The sequence below is a fragment of the Camelus ferus genome, chromosome 12, assembly GCF_009834535.1.
Source record: "Camelus ferus isolate YT-003-E chromosome 12, BCGSAC_Cfer_1.0, whole genome shotgun sequence".
NCBI classification, from domain to species: domain Eukaryota; kingdom Metazoa; phylum Chordata; class Mammalia; order Artiodactyla; family Camelidae; genus Camelus; species Camelus ferus.
In genome coordinates, this window is record NC_045707.1 from 35,036,910 (window position 1) to 35,051,190 (window position 14,281).

The following is a 14,281-nucleotide window of genomic DNA, read 5'->3' on the forward strand; positions in this document are numbered from 1 at the left end:
GTTCAGGTAATGAGATATGGAGAAACCTAGAGAGAGTTCCTTTACCTGACTAAAAAGACAAAGTTCTGTGAAAAGGAAAGCTTAGACGTTCTCTTTTCTTCTATCTGGAATATGACTCTGGTTCTTAAGATGCAACAAATATTTTTTGATATGAGCAAAAAGATTGAGAATGAAAGCTAAAGATAACAAAGAAGAAGGATAGAAAGGGTGGAGTTCCTTGATAGGATCACTGAGCAACTGAATCCACTCCAGCAACAATCTGCCACTGGAATTTTTGTAACAGAAGAAAAATACCCCTCATTTTTTCCCTAGGTTTCTAAAGCTAGGTTTTCTTTCTTGGAACTGAATGTCTGATGTGGATTCTCCTGAGGTTTGCTGTAAGACCCCATAGCTAACATAGTGAGGAATACTGATGGCTCCATTTGGGTTCCCTCCAAAGTAGCCTGAGACCAAGATTAGGATGTAAGTAGTTCATTTGAAAGGTGAAGGAAGCACCAGGAAAGTTAGGGAAGTGAGACACAGAAGGCAAGGCAGCCAATAAAGATACATCATCAAGATAGCTACCACTGTGGTGAAACTCTACAGACCAATGGAAAACATATGCCCCAGGGAGCTGTAAGGAAGCTGGGTTATTCATACACCAACTCCTATCATTCATTAGTTAATGATTCCTCCCAGGGAGCATTAATTTCCTGGCAAATCTGTCTACCACCTAGAAGGCAAATTGGGCTTTAGCAATCAGAAAAAGCCCTCAGGAAAAGAAATGCAAGGACTGGTGGCTGGAAGTCTAGCTAACATGCTCTGAAAAAAACTAAGAGATATAGATGGGGCATCTTCTTCCATATACAAGTATTGAGTTGATGGTTATATTCACTGCATTGGTCTCTAATAAGGGACATTTTAGAAGCATCTAACAGAGAAATGTGCCTTCCTGCTAACACCAAATCTAGGTCTAGTCAAACTCTTACTTCTCTGATAAATCCCCATTAATGTGCCTCAACTAAAAGTCATTTATTATTGTCTCCCTGCACTTAAGGCTGAGAGTAAAATGGAAAAGGGACATATTCAACATGACTTTTGGTTATGACCTTCATTTACCCTGGCCAAGGTAGGGAAGAGGATTGGGATTTGAGTGACAGGTGAAAAACAATATTCATTCTCCATCTGTATCCATTATCATTGTTCCCTCCATACCCTCCCCTTCTGGTTTCAGGAAGACCATCCTACTCTGTTTTTAGAGTTTATTCCTTTGTCTCCTATCTCTCTATGTTTTCCCAATACCTTTATAAAACTTGATTCTGCTATCTCATAATTTCTACTCCATGTTAAAAATAAAGACATGATGATATGTTCTTCTTCACTTATGTCTTATTGGACTGACATATTTTGGGGAAGTGGCATGATATAACTGATAAAAATAGCACTGGACTAGAATTTTTATGATACCTGAATTCTAGTACCAAATTTACCAATGAGTTATCTGAATGATCACGTGCAATTCACTTACCTTCTCTAAGGCTCAGTTTTATGATGAAGAAAATCCAGGTTTGGCAAGTCCGACCCTAAGAACACTTCAAACTCTGAAAGTCTAATTCTTCAGTTGACTTGAAGCCTGGCTGCCTCTGTCTATATTGAGTCTATTTTATTGCTTATATTAGATTATTCCCTCCTAAAAAAGTTCTCTATAGAAATAGACTGATGGAGAGTAAAGTAGAAAGCTAATTCCATGGTTCTATTTAGAGGAAACTAAAGGAATTCTTTCTTCAAGTTTAACTCTTATTGCCTGTCATTCCACAGTTTCATGTTTTCACACTGTAAAGGCCTTGACAATTTTACTAAGTACTTTGGAGAATTAAGCATACTCGTTAATGAACAAATATCTTATCAGGTGACACTACAGCAGAAGATGGAAGGGGCAGGGAGAGTGATGACAGGGGAATGGAGGAGTATGAAGACCGGGGAAGAGAAATAAATAACAAGACTAATGAGGAAAACAGAGGATATGGAAAGACAAACTTTGCTTAATTTATCATTATTTTCCTGCCTGGCATTTCCTTTATATAATGCCCAGAACAGTTCCAAGTCATGTTTGGATGGGTGATTTTGAAGAAATAATGACATGACATTTTTACATGATGGTATTTATGAAGGGCAGAATTTAGTTCAAAAGAACTATGAAGTTAAATCAAAACAAAAATATGTTAAATTCTACCCCTGCCAAATGCAATCTTACTTTTATGCTGAATGAATTCACATCTAAACTTCAGAAATCCATCACTAAAAATTAATAGTATATAAGCAAACTTAAAAAAAAACCCAGCTTTCAGCAAAATTTATATGCTTATTAGTTTTAAAGTTATTAACAAGTTCTCTCATTTGCTTATATAACTTCTGTCATTTTACATCTAAACTAGCTATACGTGCTTCAAAGGAGAACAGCCTGCTGTTTAGAACTGCCCAGCCATTACCACACAATCAGACCACCACTCAGCACATTGTCACTCAGACAGAAAAGAAATGCCATCTTATCTGTGCAATTTGTCACCCAAATAGCTCCCTGAAATTCTCCTGCTTCACAGCTAGGGTGGAAGTTAATCCACCCAACAAGCCAGACTTCATTTTCCTAAAAAGATGTGTTTGATTCTCTCCTAACAGAGCCCACAGGCATGTACCCATCAGGCTACCAACAGTGACCTTGATATTTTTCCAGCACTGTCACATCTGCACATGATACAACGAATTAGCTCAAGAATTGGTGGTAAATCTATGAACTGCTGGATCCTCCTATCTGCACTGAAAGAAACCATGTCTCTTGGATCCAAGCTCTATTTGTGCAGGTGGTGTGAATTTTTAGTTGGCTTTCTGTTCCTCAACCATAACCTGAAATCTTAGAAACATTTGGTCCAGCAGGACAGCTAGCACTTTAGGAACATGACGTTTGTTTGTCTCTCCAGCATTGCCCGTCTGGATTTTCTTTACAGTAAGGCAAGAGGCAGGTGGAAGACAGGCAGAGTTAGAGTAGAGCCCCCTACCAAGGAAAGAAAGCACCCCCCGCAACCCTCACTTCAGTACCTAGACAGAGATGGATTTACTGTGATACTGAAGCTTCAGGGGTTCCTCACTTGCTGGGACCTCTTGTAAATATTCATTCTCTTATATGTTTGAATTCATTATACTTCTGAGGTTTTTTCCAAAAGAAATGATATAAACTTAAGGACCCACAAACTTGGTGTCATCTTTTCTACTGGGAAATCCTAGCAACTCTGAATGGCCTTTGTCACTGTCTGATTCCAAAATTCTAATTTCCACATTGCTGTGTAGAAACAAGAAGTCATAGAGAGCAATTGAGTTCTACAATTATCTAGTGTACTTTGTTAACAATGGGGATTTTAACAACAAAAAAAAATCTTTATATCTATCCACTTTAATGTTTATATGGAAGAGGCTTTCAAAGAATGGTACTTGTAAAAGAAACATGTTTTTTAGATTATTTTATCCCATTTTATGTCACTGGAAACTTGAGAACTCAAATTTATAGAGATTGGCAATATTCTTAAAAATATTTATCTCCTAGACCTTCCCAAATGGGATAAGCAATAATTATAAATTTCCTTTCCAAATGGGATAAGCAATAATTATAAATTTATCACAAAACAGAGATAGTATATTAAGAAGCATTTCAAAAATTTCAAAATTCTAATCTGTGCGTTTCACAGATCTACTGTCAAATACATCCCAATGGGAGACTATTAGTAAAAAAAGACATAATATGCTGACATTGGACATATTTTACATGAGCAAGACTGTTTAAAATTCTTCACATAGCATGTTCAGGCTGCATTTTAATTAAATGCCATGCAGAAGTGATCAGCTTTTGAATCATGTGATATTCCCAGGACAATAGTAAATTTCAAGGGAAAATTGAGCTGCTAAAAAGTCATTTCTGAAATTGTCCTCTGTTCCTTATAATTTCAATGTAATGACCTTGCTATTCAAAAAATAACCATTAAAATATTTCTTTCTCTGATACATGATTACTTTGTTTGATATCAGATGACTTCACAACATAATAATAACTAATATTTGTACCACATTATGTTATTTAAAATGATTTTCACATAATTTATCTAATTTAAATATCACACCAACCCTATCAGTTTATTACCCTTGCTTTTCAGATAAGAACACTGAGACTCAGAGAGGTTAACTAATTCTAAATCCTAAGTCAATCTATTGAAGGGCCAGAATTTTAACCATATTTCTAAAATTTTCTATTAAACTGCAAACTAACCTTTTAGTTGAACTATGAGTGATCTTTCAGCATAAACTAAATTATGAAAATTTTCTGTCATAAGCACTGTTGACAGTTTTTCTGCAATACTTGTGTTACTTTCCTTCCCTTCATTAGCTCAAAAAGCAAGTCTGAATGAAACACTTTTATCCCCCATGTTGATAGAGAAATTAAAAAGCCAGAAAGTATAAAACCACTAAATATTATACATCTATTAAAAATCATGTTTTTAGGGGGAAGAAGAGAATAATGAGCTACTGTTTAATGGTTTTCGGTTTCTCAGAGTTTCAGTTTTGCAAGGTAAAAAGAGTTCTGGAGATGAGTGGTAGTGATGGTTGTACAACAATGTGAATCTACTTAACGCCACTGAACCGTAGAGTTAAAAATTCTTAAAATGGTAAAATTTATGTTATGTGTATTTTAACACAAGAATAATTTTGAAAAGATGAACAGATGTTCAGCCTTTCAAATTTTTGAATTCTAGGACACATAGGACTAACCACTAAGAGTCCTATTCCATAAAGGTAGCTGTTTATACTTCACTTGTATAATTACAATGGGGTTTGATTTTTTAAAAGTAATGACATGGGAAAATGCTCATGATTTAATATTTAAGTATATGAGGGAAAACAAAATATAAAACCATACAGAGTAATAGCACAGATTTTTTTTTTAATTTGTACAGCTACTTGATAGAGACTGGGGGAGGGGGGAGGCACCAAAATAACAGTGCTTACTTCTGAATCAAGGGTCAGCAAAAATTTTATGGAAAGGACTAGATGGCAAATATTTTAGGTTTCGTGGGCCATAAAAGGTCTTGGCTGCATGTTGCATGTTCCTCTTTGCATGTGTGTGCATGGGTGCGCATGTGGGCACAAGGGGAAGGTGTTTACAACCCTTTAAAAATGTAAAAACCATTCTTAGCTCAAGGACATACAAAAATCGGCCATGGGAAGGATTCAACTCCAAATGACTCCTCTTAAATGATGGAAGTGTGGGTAATTTTAATTTTCTTCTATGTTTTTCTCCATTTTCAAAATAGTATACTATGGACACATAGTACATTTCTATAATAGAAAAATAAAACAGCATTATTTTATGATATAAGGATCTCCTCATATTCTGTGTGTAATATTTTCCCCCTGAGAAGCTCATAAAATTAGGAGGGTGTGACTATCATTTTTATTTTTAAGTAAATTGCCCGAAATCTGAGTGCCTCTTTCTGAGAAGATGGACCACACTGAGGGAGGAGAAAATAAAACATTGAGACAGAATCTCTAATGCAAAGCCCTTTTGTTAATTGTACTTGTTTGCCTCCTATGATGCTATTAGGAAAAAGGAAAAAAAAGGTGGCTTTGAACCTATGAAAAGTGAGGTAAGGAGGCTGAGATGTAATCAAGAGCCTTCAAGCTCTGCCTGGGAGAAGATCTCTGCCTTTGAAATAATAGCTCTACCATGTCCATAGGGCTTAGCTCGGGTAGTAGGCCAGTTTGGAGTTTCCCTCTTTGAAGAGGAAGCCATGTTAGGTCAGGAACCCTAGACTACTGTGACAGGCATGAGTTCTTTCATTGGTGGAGGAGTGGAAGCAATGGGCATAACATCGGCTTTAGCTTAGCCGTGCATTTTATAATAAATAGTCAAGGAAATAAGTCAGAAAAACAAACAAAACTTTATGTTCTCTGTCTCATGGGGTCATGAAACTTTCCTTCCATCGTGATCAGAATAAAGGAAGTCAGTTTTATTTCAGAGGGAAGTCATCTCTAATTTTGAAAATACATTGCAGGTCCAAGTTCATACTCTCTCTCATAAATTATTAGATAATTGGTAACTCAAGCCTAGTTTACATTTTCTTATCTTCCTGAATCTCCCCCTAAGCTTCTCATTCTCCTCAAAAATTTCCTTGCTTTCCTTTATTTTTCTATTCTCAATCCTTATTTTCTACTTTTTCTAATTATACCAGTACAAGTGATCAGAAATTCTTGCATCCTAGAACTGAAATTCTTGTGCTTGCCAATCAGCTTTTACAAAGGGATATCCCTGAATACCTGAGTTCCATAAAAGGAAAACTTGACAGGGATGGAATTCTGTATTTGAGACCCTAAACTTAGGAACGTGCGAGTGCTTTGTGGCTTCGTGGCGATGCTAACCAAATGGAGTCAGAACCTTCCTACACTTCCTCTGCCGCAGCACGAGGTTTAGTTACAACTAAAAGTAAGTGAGAAGCCAACTGACTCAGAAGATAACACAAGCATTTTATTCACATGTTCACAGACTCTAATATTAATCACAAATAATAGAGAAGGTACATACCTAGCACACCAGGTTCGTAGAGCTTGTTAATTATTTAATTCCTATTTTTCAAGGGAGACAGGGAGAACTGACTGACATAGCTCCTAAGTCATCACTGTTGCTATGGTCTGAATGTTTGTGTCCCCCAAAATTCGTACGTTGACATCCTATTCCCCAGTGTGATGGTATTATAAGGGTAGGGCCTTTGGGAGGCACTTAAGTCATGAGTGGGGAGCCCTCAGAATGAGATTAGAGTCTTACGAAAGAAGCTGCAGAGAGCGCCTCACCCTTTGCCACCAGGTGAGAGAGCTCTAGCCTTTTCCCATCCAGTGAGAAGGCACCAGCTATGAACCAGGAAGAGGGCCTTCATCAGAACTCAACCTCGCTGGCCCTTTGATCTTGGACTGCAGCCTCCACAACTGTGAGAAATAATTTCTGTTGTTTGTAAGTCACCCAATCTGTGATAATTTTCTTACAGCAGCCCAGAGGGACTAAGACAACACCCTTGTGTGCTCTGGTTACATAGAATCTGCCCTTAGGAAAAATGATTTTTGGAAATGCTACTGTGATCAGAGGCTCTGAAGAGAACTGTATTAATATGAAATAAAGCAGCTGTCGAGCAAAGATGTTCTGATCTGTCTTCCTCCTTGACCATTCCTCCCATTCTATTAAAATCAACTCATAATGCTTTTAAAACAGCCTGTTCTTGGCCTTGTGCTAAAAGAACATTCCCTTTTGTCACTGCACTTAAAAAGAGACGGAGGCAGTGTTGGAGGCTCACTTCAGCCAATGAATCAGACGTGAGTGTACTCCAGCAGGCATGGGGGCAGGTAGGCTCGAAAGCACTCTGGGAACAGTCGAAGTGTAGTCAAATGGGCTGTGCTCAGGGGACTGACAGGCTCATTCACAACTTGGAAGTCATTATCTCAAGCACATCTCTGTTGTCATCTCATTAAGCAGAAACCTCTTTCTCTGCATCCTATTTTTTCTCCCACTGTGCTTTAAAGCTTTGAAAGAGAACTCAGTTTTGCCAGAGACAGCTACAACTACAGAATACACAGCGGTTTATTTCTCTTCTTTTCAACTGATCTTCCCTATGCTGGCCTAGTGGGATTGTGCTCTCTGGTGATGTTCCAGAGGACTGCAAGACTGACCCCCATCTACCTGTCATTGTTTCCTTAGTGTTTTGATTATTTCCCTCTGTTTTTCCCCAGCAGCAGCAGCTCTATTAATTGAAGCCACCTGTTCGCTGGCATGTCCTCTATTTCCTGAAAGGAGCTGAAATTCCATGCGCTGTTCCATTGCCAACTCACCACTGTCTGCATTTGAATTGGATTGCAGAAGAGGAGCACAGTGTCAGCCTGAATCCAGACTGATCCTGCTGAGGGTTCTGTAGAATTTGCAACTTGCAGCAAGTGCGTACATATTGCTCTGCATCCCCAGTGTGCCTTGATTTAAACAAACTGAACTGTGGGAGAGTATAATTTAGGAAACTGAAAAATCTGAGGTGATGGTTCTTAGAAGCATAATTTTTGAGATAAAAGGAAACTTAGAAGCCACTTAATTCAACCCTTTATCAAATGTATGATTCTTTCTTACAAAATCTCCCATAAGTGGCTCTCAAGATAAAATTTGGAGCATTCAGTGATAAGGAACATATTCTCTCAAGAATGAGTTCATGCCATTTTCAGAGAGATAATGAAAGGTCTCCCATATATTAAGCCAAAATCAAACCCCCTATTTATTTAGCCCATTTTCTTGCACACTCACACTTGCAACTACATAGGAAAATAAATTTTCTACCCCAAACCTAAACTATTTGAAGACAACTATAATACACCACAAGCACGGTTTCCTCCAAGCAGAATATTCTCAGTATTTTCAACCTTTCCTTATAATATCATGATGTCTACATCTTTTCTTCCTTCCTTTCTGGTTGTTTTTTCTTCCCTCAGAAAATTTCCTCTCCTAAGGTGTGGTTCCCAGAAATAAACTGGTAATCTGAATGCTGAGTATAGAAGGGAACTTATCACACTCATTAAACAGAAATAATACAGAAGAAAATACTTTTAAAATATTAATAGCAAGTCCCTCCCTATCAATGATTACTTAAAATGTAAATGGATTCAACTCCCCAGTCAAAAGACATAGAATGGCTGAATAGATTTTTTTTAAAACTATATACTGTCTACAAGAGACTTAGTTTATATTGAAAAACACACATAGACTGAAATGAAAGGATGGAAAAAAATACCCCATGCAAATGCTAACCAAAAGAGCAGAGATGGCCATACCTACATCAGACAAAATAACCTTTAAGTCAAAAACTATCACAAGAGACAAAAAGACACTAATAATAAAAGGATTAAATCATCAGCTAGATTTAAAAATTATAAATATGTATGCACTCAACATCAAGGCACAACACCAGGCCACCTAAATATATGAAGCAAATATGACCAAACTAAAGGGAGAAATAGACAGCAACACAAAAATAGATTTCAATACCCTCCTTTCAATAATGGATAGAAATCCAAACAGAAGATCAAAAAGGAAATAAGAAAGTATCTTAAGATAAATGAAAAAAAAGAAAAACCCACAACATACCAAAATTTACAGGATACAACAGAAGAAGTACTGAGGGAATTGTATAGTAATAAATACATCAAAAAAGTAGAAGGATCTCAAATAAACAACCTAAATCTACATCTCAAGGAACTAGAAAAAGAAGAACCAAGTAAACCTAAAGTGAGCAGAAGAAAGGAAATAATAAAAATTAGAGTAAAAATAAATGAAAAGAAAAAGGAAAAAAATGAAACTAAGAGTTGTTCTTCTTTAAAAGATCAACAAAATTAACAAAACTTTAGCTAAACCAACTATAAATAAAAGAAAGGAGGCTCAAATAAATAAAATCAGAAATGAAAAGAGAAGACATTTTGTCATGGACCAAATAGCTTATAGACCAAATGTCCCATAGACCTTTTGACAGGAACCAAATGTCTTATGGATGTTTTGAATAGGACCAAATGTCTGCTAACCAAAAATGAACACCAATCCTTTTTAAACTCTTCCAAAAAAACGGAAGAGGAGGAAATACTTTCAATCTTATTTTATGAGGCCAGCATTACTCCAATACTAAAGCCAGAAGATACTACAAAAGAAAAAAATCACAAATGAATATCTCTAATGAATATAGATGCAAAAATCCTCAACAAAATACAAACAAACTGAATTCAACAGCACTAAAAAGGGATCATATACCATGACCAAGTGGGATTTATCCCTGGGATGCAATGATGGTTCAACATACAAAAACCAATTAATATGACACACCACATTAACAGAACAAAGCTTGAAAATCACAAGATACCTCAACAGATGCAAAAAAAAGCATTTGACCAATTCAACACCACTTCATGATAAAAAACACTAAAAAACACCCAAAACCTATGTATAGCAGGAAATTACCTCAACATAAAAAGTGCCATATATATATATATATATATATATATATATATATATATATATATCTCCCATAGCCATCATACTCACAAGTGAAAAACTCAAAGTATTTTTAAGATCAGGAACAAGGCAAGGATGTCCACTCCTGCCACTTCTACCAACACAGTCCTGAAAGACCCAGCCAGGACAACTAGGCAAGAAAAAGAAATGAAAGACATCCAAATGGAAAGAAAGAAGTAAAATTATCTCTGTTTGCAGATGATATAATTTTATATATAGAAAACTCTAAAGATTGCACAAAAAACTTGTTAGAACTAATAAACAAATTCAGCAAAGTTGCAGGATAGAAAAATCAACATACAAAAATCAGCTGCATTTTTACATACTAACAATGAGCAATCCAAAACAGAAATTAGGAAAGTAATTCCACTTATAATAGCATCAAATAGAATACTTGGAAATAAACTTAACCAAGGAGATGAAAGACTAAAAAACTATAAAACACTGATGAAAAAGATATGACACAAATAAATGACAAAACATCCTACATTCATGGATTAGAAGACATTGTTAAAACGACAATCCTATCCAAAGCAATCCACAGATTCAGTGCAATCTCTAATAAAATCCCAATGGCATTTTGTTACAGATATAGAAAAAACAATCCTGAATTCATACAGAAGCACAAAGGACACCAAACAGGCAAAACAATCTTGAAAAGGAACAAAGATGGCACCACATTTCCTGACTTCAAAACATATTACAAAGCCATGGCAATCAAAAGAGTTTGGTACTGGCATCCACATAGACAAATGGAACAGAAGACAGAGCCCAGAAATAAACCCACAGAAATCTGGTCAACTGATCTTCAACTAGAGTGCCAAGAATTCACAAGATTAGTGTGCTGGCAGATTTGGTGCTTGGAGAAAGGATAGTCCTTTCAACAAATGCTATTGGGAAAACTGGACAGCCACATGCAAAAGAATGAAACTAGAAACTAGACCACTATCTTACAATATACATTAAAATAAACTGACAATGGATTAAAAACTTAAACATAAGACCTGAAACTCTTAGGAAAAAAACAAACAGGAAAAGCTTCATGACATTGGTTTTGGCAATGATTTCTTGGATATGACAACTGAAAGCACAGACAACAAAAGCAAAAATAGATAAGTGAGATTACATCAAACTAAAACGTCTCTGCATAACTATGGAAATCATCAATAGAGTGAAAAGACAACCTACAGAATGGGAGAAAATACTTGCCAACCATATATCTGACAAGGGGATAATCTCCACCATATATAAGGAACTCTTATAACTCAACAGCAAAAAACAAAACAAAACAAAACTACCAAACAAAAAAACAAATAATAATCTGATTAAAAACTGGGCAAAGATTTGGACATTTTTCAAAGCAAAAACCCATATAAATGGCCAACAGGTATATGAAAAGATACTCGACATCACTAATCATCATGGAAATGCAAATCAATACCACAGTGAAATGACTCCATACCTGTTAGAATAGCCACTGCTAGGGACTAAATGTGTGTACCCCAAATTCATACATTGATGCTTAATCCCTGTGTTACAGTATTTTTGAAAGTAGGACCTTGGGGAAGTAATTAGGTTTGGATGAAATCACGGGGTTAGAGCCCCTGTGATGGGATTAGTGCCCTTATAAGGGGATAAAGAGCCCAGAGCTCGCTCTCTCTGCCATATGAAGACACAGTGACTGGCAGCCTTCTATGAATAGAAAATAGGCACTCATTAGACACCAAACCTACCAGCACTCTGACCTTGGACTTTTAAACCTCCAGAACTGTGAGAAATAAATGTTTGATGTTTAAGCCACCCAGTCTATGATATTTTTGTTACAGAAGCTCTAACTGATGAAAATATCCATTATACAAAAAAACAGAAAATAACAAGTGTTGATGAGGATATGGAGAAATTGGAACCCTTACACAGTGTTCGTGGGAATGTAAAATGGTGCAGCTACTATGGAAAACGACATGGAAGTTCTTCATAAAATAAAAAATAGAACTACCATATGATCCACCCATCCCACTTCTGAGTATATATCCAAAAAAAACTGAACTCAGTGTCTTGAAGAGACATTTGCATCCTCACGTTCATTGCAGCATTATTCACAATCATTAAGAGGTGAAAACAACCCAAATGTTCATCGACATATAAATGGATAAATAAAATGTAGCATATACATACAATGGAATGTTACTCAGCCATAAAAAAGAAGGAAATTCTGTCATATGCTACAACATGGATGAACCTTGAAGACATTATGCTAAGGACAAATACTGCATGACTCCACCTGTATGAGATATCTAAAGTAGTCAAGCTTATTGAAGCAGAAAGTAGAATGATGGTTGCCAGGGGCTGGCAGAGGAGGAAATGGAAAGGTGCTGTTAAATGGGTACAAAGTTTCAGTAATGCAAGATGAAAAGGTTCTAGAGATCTGCTGTACACCAACATGTCTACAGTTAACAATACTATACAGCACACTTAAGAATTTAAGAAGGTAGAGCTCATGGTATATGTTTTTTCACAATAATAATAATTATTGAAAGCCCATCCCACAGGCATTCCATGTATATCAGTATCACTAGCAAAAAGAGAAACCTGCATAGGGAAAAACAGAAAAACTATTAATTTCCACCATGCCTATAAATGCATCAGACTTTGCAAATAATCATGCCATTTGGAAGCCCATTAATTGGTCTTTAAAAGTATCTAAAAGCTTTGCAAAAGTGCTCAGAGGTGAAACAGAAGGAAGCATCTACAGCCATCTCAGAAGGAGCCTTCTGCTTCCAGGAATAAAGTCGCATATTCACAGGTGCTTCCTGTTTTTTCAAACACCTTGCCCACCTCCTGCACACCAAGCATACATTCTGCAAAACGTGAGCCTGACAGGAAGCTGTCTGCAAATTCAGGTAGCTTTTTAAAAGAGGTCTTGAAGATGCTTTCAGAGAAACACCAGCAAAAGCTGTAGCCACTTGAGGAAGAACAAGCCTGGAAGAAAAATACACAGTGGACTAGCACCAAGAGGGTGAGAACATTTTTCTCTGAAAATGCTCTCTGCAAGTTACATTTTTAAACAATTAAATGTTTTAAGTTTTTGGCACCTGTGGGTGGAATTAGGTGAACTGACTGCAAGTGGGTAGTGTCTGTCATTTCTTCGATGGGAGGGAGAAAGAGGAAGGAGTAAAGCTGTGACGAAGAGTAGGAATGAGGCCCACATGGGTAGAATGCCTCAAGTGAGCTCGGGGGAAGAACTACTAGAAGAATTTTTCTGTTTCAGGAAGCTCACAATCCTTTCCTGGGATTTCAGAACCACCATCTTGAAACATGCATGCAGAGTGTTGATTAAATTGTGACAGCATTCACAGTAAGCTTTCATTGAACTATTCTGGGAAATGTCTTCTTAACATGGACACAGGTGGACTAGTTGGAATGAGAATGCCAGGCTCTGTACTTAGTTTTCAAATGGATTCAGTGAAGATGTTCAGGGTGATGAGTGACAGGCCACATATAGGTGCTGGTTAGTCTTGGGTAATAGACTGATTTTTTTTTTATATAATAAAAATTCAAGGAGGGAGGGTATAGCTCAGTGGTAGAGTGTGTGCTTAATATGCATGAGGTCCAGGGTTCGATTCCCAGTGCCGCTATTAAAATAAATAAATAAACCGAATTACCCCCCCTCCACTTAAAAAAACATTAAAGAAAAATTCAGAATGGGGGAAACTGGAAATTTCTGGTAGCAATACTGTTTCAGCTCCCAGTATGGGTTCTTATATTTGCTTTTGTTTGGTTTCATTTTTTTCCATCCATATTGCCAAATTAAGTTAAACTGTATAAATGCTTTTATTAAATTGACTCCTTGATGTTCTTTTTTTTCTGAAATGAAATTAAAATCAATAACCACAAAAGTAAGCTTCTTCCAATTAACTGGCTAAAGGGCTAGATGGGAGAATTTTCTTCTGCTGGGGTTCAAACCAGTATCTGTAACCTATACAGGTCAGAACTGGTCCATGTACATCTTAAAGAAGACCACCCTTACCAGTGAATTAAGGGAACAAAACTATGTAACAAACAAAAACTTTCTAATGTATTTTATTTGGAAAACTTTATATATCAAAGCATTTGAAAAACATTAGTGATTTTTTTAACTGTAAAATCTGTTCTACACAAGAATTTATTTCCCTTTCAGCT

At 36.5% G+C, this 14,281-nt stretch overlaps 1 long non-coding RNA gene and 1 other non-coding gene across 2 annotated transcripts in view; one reads left to right on the forward strand and one right to left on the reverse strand.

The window, feature by feature from the left end:
- LOC116667669 overlaps positions 1–14,281 on the reverse strand; it is an 89,102-nt gene that overhangs the window by 32,782 nt on the left and 42,039 nt on the right. The window lies entirely within an intron of this gene.
- On the forward strand, positions 13,666–13,737 carry TRNAI-AAU. Its single transcript has one exon. It is a non-coding gene; the product is annotated as a tRNA-Ile (tRNA).